The sequence below is a fragment of the Pinus tabuliformis genome, chromosome 2_2, assembly GCF_031772625.1.
Source record: "Pinus tabuliformis cultivar Carrire ecotype Pingquan chromosome 2_2, CPIR1, whole genome shotgun sequence".
NCBI lineage: Eukaryota > Viridiplantae > Streptophyta > Pinopsida > Pinales > Pinaceae > Pinus > Pinus tabuliformis.
The window spans coordinates 775,828,632-775,839,134 of NC_142300.1; positions in this window are offsets into that span (position 1 = coordinate 775,828,632).

The following is a 10,503-nucleotide window of genomic DNA, read 5'->3' on the forward strand; positions in this document are numbered from 1 at the left end:
ACTCAGGAGTAAGATGCATGCAATGCAGACCACACAGGAAAACTCAAGAGAGTGAATTAAAAGGAAATAGTGGATAAGGTGAAAAAATAAATAAAAAAACGAGTGTTGTAGATTTGCGAAATTACCCTTGTCATTAAAACCATGAACCTTAACTATATCAAAATACTACTACATTATCTATGTTGATATTGTGAATTCCTTAACTCTGTCCTCATCTTTTCGTTGATTTATGGAAGGGTAGGGAAATTTGTAGCAGGACGATCACAATGGACTTGCCTAGGTCCACATTGAAATGAAACTCGAGAAATATAACAATCATGGAAGCATCTACGATAATATTTACCCTTACAATTAAGTACGCGTACATATTTGATACAATGGTATCAAAGTAATAGCATAAAATAAAAGTATGTAAGTGGTCTAGTAATTATTGTTTCTCCTTGTAAGGGATACGAATGGACCAGTGGAATGTTTTTGTTGTAAATGTTGCATTAAAGGACACCCATATCACTTGATATAGATTTGAATAAATATACGAAAAGGATACAAGGTATTGTTGTGTTTCTACATCAATTTTATTATTTTTTTTGGATGCATGTGGATAGTTTTGTTGGGTGCAGGTGTAATACAAAATATGAAACATATGCTTGGCATGTATGGAAACATGGTAGAGAAGGAACAAAAAATGAATATAAGGGCATGTGTGATTCATATTTGAGTCATCGCTCAGACTAAGGCAAAGTGAGAGCACTCGATACTGATGAGATGAGTGTAGGAACAAAATACAAGAGGCATTTTCTTTCCATATTAAGACAAGATGGAATCGAGGGAAAACCAAGGATAGTGTTTTATAAAGGGGGGGGTGTAACTCCCTATGACTTTTTTTAGACAGTTACTATTTTTAAATTGTATTATTATTGTTAAGTCAATAACTAAATTTCTTTGGAATATTCAGGAAGAGTACTAGAGTGTGGAAGGCTTCTTGGAAGCTTAGGAAAAATTGTGGTGGTTAAGTCCACGTGATGGACCTTCCCTAAAAAGTCTCCTAAAAATCCCTTGGAGAAAAATTAAATAAAATCAACATAATGGGAGAGAAAAGTTATGTTGATCACTTAGTTGGAGAGAAATACTAAGTAGGGTGGAATAAAGTGTTGCGGGAGAGAAAAACAAACTTCAGAGAAAAGGAAAAATATATATTTTCGGGGAAGCCAAAACAAAAATGCCTAAGCTAATGGGATGGCAGACCCTATAAATTTGGGCACCATAAAGGAAAGTATGTTAGGGAAGAAAGGCATAAAAGCACCTTGTATCGAATCACAAGAGGTTTTTAATTTGATGGAAAAATTTTCTTTCTCGGGGGGAGCTGCTGGAGACAACTCATGGTTTGGAGGAAAATTTTCAGTGCTGTATAATTTCAAATTAGGAATTCCAAGTACATGAAATTTAGTTCATTATGTATTATGGATTTAAATATTCATTTAGTAATTGTATCTAGTTTTACATATTCTAGTTACATGCATTGTCAAATTGGTATCATACAAAGTATGTTTACGAATAACTATGTGCATGTATAGAAGAGGAAATGGTTGAAAACGATTGTACTTGATCCCAAACATAAATTAATCAAATGGTATTAATAATATCAGATATCACATTTTATTTGGATTTGGATGTTGGTAATTTACAGACTATGTCAAGATGTGAAGTTAACATAAAATTATATAGAAAATGTGAGTTAGGTCAAAGGGACCTATAGAGAATTTCCATGAATAAAATTAATTAATTATTTATATAATTTAGTAGCACAAAAGTGCTCTTTTATGTATATTTGGAAAAAAAGAAAAAATCATATTTTACAGTTTCAATGCTATATACTTTTACCGGGATGCTTATAATGTTTTACGATATGCTACAGCCTAAAATGTAAGGAAATGAAGATCAACCCAAGAATCTAAGTTTTGTACAAAGAAAGTAAATATGATGTTGAAGGAATATTACATTAAAACCTTATGTGCATTATAAAATGATATCTAATTTCTAATGGAATGAATGTGTATTCTTAAACGAGCTATACCTGGGCTAGTGTTGGAGACCTGAGAAAACATTGTAATTGCATGAAATAGGTGATAACCTCATAATTGCACCATTGGTCGCATTTAGGGGAGGAAGTAGTTATATTGAATTAATATAAAAAAAAAATATTGGCGGAAACACATGTACATGCCAAGAAAATTAATGGGAAAACCCCTCTTTGGTTTTGGACTACGTATCTCTTTTGTGCATGTTGTTATTCTCATGTCAAAGGGAAGAAATTTATATTCCACTATTAAAAAAAATAGTATGACCACCTAGAAAAATATATAACGCATTAAGGTATTTAATAAGGTACATGGTAATGGTATTGCTACTTATTAAAAAGCTTGAGTGAATCCTTATTATAAATTGCCGAATTAATCACCCAATTTTGGTATGCCATAAGCCTAGGTAAGAACTTTGAGAATTTATATTTCTAGACAAATTATTGAAGTATAAAAGATAAGAGAGTTACTTTACAGTTATAAAATTATAAAGATACATTTTTCTCACATGGTATTGTGAGGCTAGTAAAATGCAAGAAATGGGAATTTGTACGAATAAGGGAGGGAATATCCTTACCAAATATATAAATAGCAAATTAAAAAGTTAAACCCGAGGAAAGAGTGAAATGGGGAAGAGAAATAACCAACATTAACTCATCTACAAATTAAAATAACAAAAGGAATGTGTGCATCTTGGGTTTTCCTGCATAAGTGGCAGCAAATCGACTTTAGAATCCATAGGTTAAAATAAGAACAAACTGTGTAAGCTCGTAGAGAATATTTAAATGTCAACAAAAAACAGTACATTTATCAACATTAATACCATGCTAAGAATCCTTTGTACAGCATAACCAAAGGTGCTAAACACATGAACGCAGTTATAGTTACCATAAAAAAAAATACCCAGAGTACTTAAAATTACTAAGAGTTATAGTCCTAGAATTTAATAGGAGACATAAATATAATAATCTTCATAAAAGTTTGGAATTTACAAACACATAGTGGAAGAATTCATATTTGAATCCTAGTCTAAAAGGAGATAAGGACACTCTAACCCTATGAAACCATGAGCAGCATGTAGCCCAAGGGTAATCCAGAGCACACTGACCTGCGAATAGCAAGTGATTGTTAGGGTTGTGAACCAAATCCTGTGCCCAACTCAAAATAGTGTACCCGAGCTAGAGGGAAAAATCCATAACTATCATGAAAGAACCAATGAAAAGAGAATTAGAGGGAAATGTGTTATCTCAAACGTTTAAGAAAAAAAAAGTTATTAATTTAGCATAGGCGATAAAATACCTATGGCTAGTGAGGATGGTTTCTCCTCCTTGTACAAAATATAAACACATATTTTATTGATAGAGTATAAATGTAAAGAATTAGAGAGAAATGCATAATAGAAGGGGAATTGAAATATGAAAAATAAAATAAATGCTAATTCTCTAACCAGAGTGCAGACATAAAATTCTTCGAAGTGGAACAAATCTATAAAACCCAAACTCAGCTTAATATTTTCTACTTTATGCATAACATAGTTAATTAGTCCTCCAGTACAAAACCTTCTATGGCCAAGCTATATGATGTAACGAAAAAGAGAAAAAAAAATCAAGGAAGATAAAAAAAACTCTACAAACATGAATTAATGATATATAGCATGGAAGAAGAAAATTCAAAGAAAAAAATAATGGGAATCATAAGAGTTACCTCCATAAACTTCTATTGGAAGGCGGTCCGGAGGAATTAGGACATCATGTGCACTAGGTATCTTGTCATGGAGAGGATGAAACCCCTAAATCAGTAAGAAAATATTCGAAGGTTCTTGAGTAAGAAACAATAACACTATTTGGACTAAATATCTAGTAAGTCTGCTAAAATATTCCACCCAATTCCGTTCGTGTTCCAATTTCATCATGGTTATTGACTTACACCGAAAAATTAGAAGTGAGAATTGCATACACAACCATAGTAGAGATTCTAGTTACCAGGTGTCGAGCTCCTCTATTCCTTTTGACGCGGCGACATGAGATCCGATAACTAAACCTCCAAATGAGAATCACTACAAGGATCACGTGTCATCCGACCTTAATCAATAGGATTTTTCAAGAGAAAATTCCAACTGTTGGATCTCACAGATAAGATTCCAACAGTGCCCTTATATAACATGTGGTATCACCTGAGCGTCACGTGGTCGAAAGGTGTGTGGAAACATTTGATTCGACATGTGACATGGTACAAAGGTGTGTGGTAGCATTTGGTTCAACCCATACGTTATCAAATTCTTAAAGAAAAAAACTTAGTCTCATGTACGAACTTACTTGGCAAGTGTGTAGGGGATTTAAAGATGAAGAAGAGGGGAAAAAACATTTTATGGTTGATCATCATAAGGTCTGCATCGAGTATGACTAACTGCATACATTTACCCACCCAAGGTTTTCAATGCAACTCGTTATGATTACCAATTCATGCCATAGTTCAAAAGGTTAAGTTCTAGTACCATTAACAAGTCAATTAGCGTAAGATAATACGTAGTACCCATATGTAATTTTATATACCTTATTAATCACATTACCTTTAGTATCCATAGTGCGAGCAGTAAGGTACAAGCACTGATTAGATACTAATACAATCGTTGATCATGAATAAGAGGGATAGATGAGGACTTTGGGAAAGAGTACAGAGACAATCAATGCAACTATGATATACTATAAGATTTAAGGTAAATACATATGTTAGGGAAAAACACTAGACATATATAATTATAACGTTCGGATGAATATGTTACATATTCAACCATGGAGCAGGAAAGGTACTAAACATTTTGGAAGAATGCATCAATGTGATGGGTCAAACAATAGCATTTCTAAACCCTTCCTAACCATAAGATACATAGTTGAATATAATTTTGAACTAACACAAAATGGTTACAGCTTTGGATTTGGCAATGACAATTAACATAGTCTGTGAAAATGGGTGGACCACATTGGTAAGAGAGTTTTTGTTGGAGAGAAAATATAATTAAAATGAAACCCGTTATGAGAATGCACAAACTATAATGCTCTCAATTTATCCATAAGTAATGTGAAACAAATGTGTTGCACTAAAGTCACCAATCCAGATTGGATCATTGAGATGATAAAATAGGGGTGAGAGTTAGAGAAATTATCGTTTTAACATTAGCATATATGCATTATATATATTTTTATTATTAGTATGTAATAGGAAAGCATATGTAAAATAAGACAGAAATATTTGAACAAGGGAATCATGATCTCCTATTCATGTCGATAAAAGAAGAGAGAAACACCTAATTGAATAAGTCCGTTATGTCTGAATAAAAAAAAAATAAAAAATAAAAATGAGAGGATAGGTATGTGACACAATGGACTTAGGACAATTGGGTCCTTTTGGATCTTTCCATCCACAATTTTCCTTATTGGCTTTAGGGTGAAAAGAGGTTCCTTGTGAATATGGGAAAACGTTATTCTGGTGTCTGGTCTGCTAACAAGAACTACAACAAAAATACATATTTTCATAATCCACCAATTAAGAATAAACCCTATTTCCTAATTTAAGGAGTATTTTATTCGAAAATACATTTCTAATGTCTACTTCAACATAAGTGCGCATAAACATGTCAATTCATTTCATAATCCTTTCTGAGTCAATTTTCATGAAGTGGCCTAAAAAAATTCCCAAATATTCTATGATAGCATGATGTATCATATGGATGGGAAAATTGGGAAACCTCATCCATACTATAGTTTCATGATTTGATTTAGATAAAGGATTAAAATCTAGAAATAAAGGTTGGAGGGAGTGACCACATATACTCCAAAACTAAGGTTCTTGGTAAAAAAATGTTCTACTAGTCCTTTACTTGTGAAAACTACAATAAAAATTCCTTTTGAGTATAAATGTATTCTACCATGAACAATTTTGGTGAAGCCACTCTTCGAGAGTAAAAGAAGAAGGATAAAAAACATTGAAACCACATGTAACCACTTTATGTTCATAATTTTAAACTATGAAACCGCATACAATATTTTTTATCCAACACAAATGTAGATCCAAAGAGATCTTTAGGGTTTCCCGAAGGAGGCCCTTGTTTTAAAACATATTTTAACAATATTGATGGAGCTAAAGTGAATGCACTTCCTCCTTTGCCTCCACCTCAAATTATTGCTACCATGTGACTCATGACATCCTTGGTATTGTCATATTCATTTAGGAGCCTCTGATCTTAAAGCTATCATCCTTCATGAATTAGGAGAAATCATTCGCGAGGAATGTGCATCCTCTCTTGTAACATATTCGCAAGTGATCAAACAAGATCCTAGTTTGAAACCTACTTACAAAAGGATTCACATGAGAATTGTTTCACCAGTATGTGGGAAGCACTCCAGATTGCTGCAAACCCTACATTTCAAAATTCTTTAGTGCTCATCATTGTTGAAATGCCAACGAAACCCAAAATTAACTTAGTGATGAAAATGATATGGAATAATTGCCACAATTAAAAATGTATATAATTATATAGAAAAATAATAATAATAATAATTCCAAGAAAAATTGAAAAATATTCAAAACTATAAACATAAAAAATTGTAAAAAAAAAACAAATTTACATTAAAAATATAAGTATTTATAAATGTAAAAATCGATACCTTAAATTGAAAATATTTGAAATGGTTGATTAAAACAACATTATAAATATTTTGATAAAAATATAAAGTTGATAAAGGAATGTTTTCAAATAATTTAAAACTATAAATAATTCTAAAAAAAAGAAGTTTTAAAAATGGGTATAATAATATATAGGCAGCTACAACAATAACATATATCATAAATGTTAGATGTAGATGTTAGAAAATTATATATTACAGAGAAATGGAACACATAAAATATATTGCAGAAAGATAAACATAGAAGACACATAAAACAAGAGAGAGACAGATATATGTGGTTCACCCAATTTGGGCTACATCCACGAAGAAATAACCAGTCCTTCCTTTTATATTATCCAGAAAACTGAAGAGATACAACCTACAGGAGATCCGATGTAATACCCTCTTCTCTCTTACACAATCTCCTCTCTCTTTTGCACTCAGACTCTAGATCTACATAGACACAATACAATTCCCTCATATATAGTGACAGGTTGTCTTCTAGGGAAAAAAAACCCTAAATTAAACATAACTTTTACTGTCAGATCTACACCTAATGAATGACCCAGATTGACTACGAAATTACAACATTTTACAAAACAATTTTGCATCTATTTTTAGCTTCGAGGGCGCTCCTAAAGATCGTTGCTGCCCCCCACTAGACCCCCCTTACAGCGCAAATTTTACAGGAAGTGTTTCCACCACATTATGAATTGGGGTCCAATGCAGTGATACTTCTGAATAAAGAAGATAATCAGGCTCCACACCCAACAATATCCCACTTAGAGACTGATTATAGCAACTCCACTGCTGCTTTATTTGCTGGACAGTGGCTCCACTTTGGACCTGACTCTTTCTCATCTTCTTCATCATATTTGAAGACCAATTGAAACTGAGCAAAATCTTAGGTTCTCCCTGGTTACAACTTTTGTTAACATATCTGCAGGATTCTGGCTACTGTGTATATTTTCCAGCTTCAATTGTCCATCTTCCAACACTGACCATATGAAATGGTACTTGAGTTGTATATGTTTAGTCTTGGAATGAAATTCAGATTTCTTTGCAAGATGTATGGCACTCTGCCTGTCACTGTATAACCTTCCCAACTCCTTATTACCCAATTCATCCAGAAACCTTTATAACGAAATCATTTCTCTACTAGCCTCTGTAGGCACAACATAGTCTACTTCCGTTGTTGAGAGTGCAAAAACACTTTGTAGTTTTGAAACCCAACTAAAAGTTGTTCCACCTACAGTAAACACATACCTTGTTGTGCTCCTCCTGTTATCTCTATCACCCCCCATATTTGCATCAACATATCCTTGTAGAGCAATGTTTGAACCACCAGAGCATAATGTTTGATTTGTGGTACCTCTCAAATACCTAAGAATCCACTTCACCGCCATCCAAGGTCCTTTTCCTGGATTTTTCATGTACATTCTTACAACTCCCACTACATGTGTAATATCAGGCCTTGTGCAGAACATTGCATACATTAAGCAGCCAACCACTGATGCATACGTAACTTTAGACATATAAGCCATTTCTTCCTGAGTCTTGGGACACACCTCCTTACTTAGTTTGAAATGGCTAGCCAAAAGTATACTAACCGGTTTTGCATTTTGCATATTAAATCTTTTCAACACCTTTTCCATGTACTCACTCTAAGACAATGTTAATTTTTTATTCTTCCTGTCTCTAGCTATTCTCATACCAAGGATTTGTTTTGTAGCACCCAAATCCTTCATTGCAAATGAGTTCCCCAATTTTCTTTTGAGCACATTTATTTCCTGCATGTTAGAACCTGCAACAAGCATGTCATCTATATACAATAACAATATAATATAACTTCCATCATTTTTCCTTTTGAGATAAACACCATGATCAGAGTGACATCTAGTATATCCTTGTTCAGACATAAACCTGCCAAATTTTAGATACCACTACCTTGGAGTCCGTTTTAAGCCATACAAGATATTTTTGAACTTGCACACTAATTTCTCCTTCCCTTTTACCTCATATCTTTGTGGCTACTACATATATATCTCTTCCTCCAAATCCCCATGGAGAAAGGTTGTCTTTACATCTAAATGCTCAAGATGAAAAATCTTCAGCTACTACTAGACTTAAAATAGTTCTAATTGAAGTCATTTTAACAATAGGAGAAAATATCTCATCAAAATCTATACCCTTTTTTTTTTTGCAAACCCTTTCACCACAAGTCTAGCTTTATACCTTTTTTTCTACCTCCATCTTCTTCCTTCAACATGTAAGCCCGTTTATTTTGCAACGTTGTTTTACTTGCAGGCAACCCGACTAAGTCCAAAGTCTGGTTATGTGCTAAGGAGTCCATCTCTTCTTTCATGGCTTGCTCCCACTTCTACCTGGTTTCTACCCTCACTACTTCTTCATAACATTCTAGTTCACCAAAATCAGTCAACAATACATAATATAATGAAGGTGAGTATCATTCAGGGGGTCTACTTATCCTGCTAGATCTTATAACACCACTTTCAGGTGTTTGAGGTGCTTGTTGTTGTTGTGGTGGTTGTGGTTGTTGTTCTTCTTGTTGATTATTATGATTTTCAAGCACCATCACTTTTTCTACGATCTCATCAAGCGCTGTGTATTCTTTGTTATCTTTTTCCTGGTTCTTTTTCTACAACTGATCCTTATACAAAACCTTTTCTTTGAATATGATATCTCTACTCCTAATGATTTTGTGCTTTTCATAATCATAAAAGAAATAATCAAAATCATTAACACCATATCCAATAAAGGTACATTTGTTTGATTTTGGCTCAAGCTTTGCTCTATTTTCTTTATTAATGTGGACAAAGGCTTCACAACCAAAAGTCTTTAAAAATCAGTAGTTTACCTTTTTACCTGTCCATGCCTCCTGTAGAATACCACCATCCAAGGAACTTGAAGGCCCTCTGTTTATGAGATTAACAACAGTATCTACAACATCTGCCCAAAATTGTAAAGGAAATCATGCATGCAATCTCATGCACCTTGCACGCTCCATGATTCCCCTATTCATCCTTTCTGACACACCATTTTCTTGTGGTGTTCCTGGAATTGTCTTTTCTCTGCGAATTCCATTCTCTGAACAATACCTATCAAGCTCTTTGCTGCAATATTCACCTCCATTGTATGATTTGAGACACTTCAACCTTTTTCCTTTCTCATTTTCAAACAAATTTTTCCATTTCTTGAAACTATCAAATACATCAGATTTATTTCGAATATAATAAATCCAGGTTTTTCTAGTTGCATCATCAATAAAAGTAACATAATAGCAATACCCACCAAGAGATGATACCTAAGTAGGTAACCATACATCTATATGCACAAGTTCTAATTTTTCACTCTTTCTTTCTTTCCCAACTTCGAGGAATCTGTCTCTCTTTTGTTTTCCATAAACACAATTCTCACAGAATTTTAAATCAACATACTTCAAATTTGGCAACAAATTTCTTGAGTGAAGAATCTGCATCCCCTTCTCACTCATGTGCCCAAGCCTATGATGCCATAATGTCGTATCTGCTCCTATACAGGCTAAATCATTAACAGAATTAGAAATACCATTGAATAAATACAACATACCAACCTTTTCTTGTTTTGCGATTACCAGGGCTCCTTTAGTGACCTTCCAAGTTTTATCTGTAAAAGTAGTTACAGAACCTTCACCTCCCCACTGCCCTATTGAAATTAGATTTTTATTTAGATCTGGAACATGCCTTGCCTCCTTCAATAGC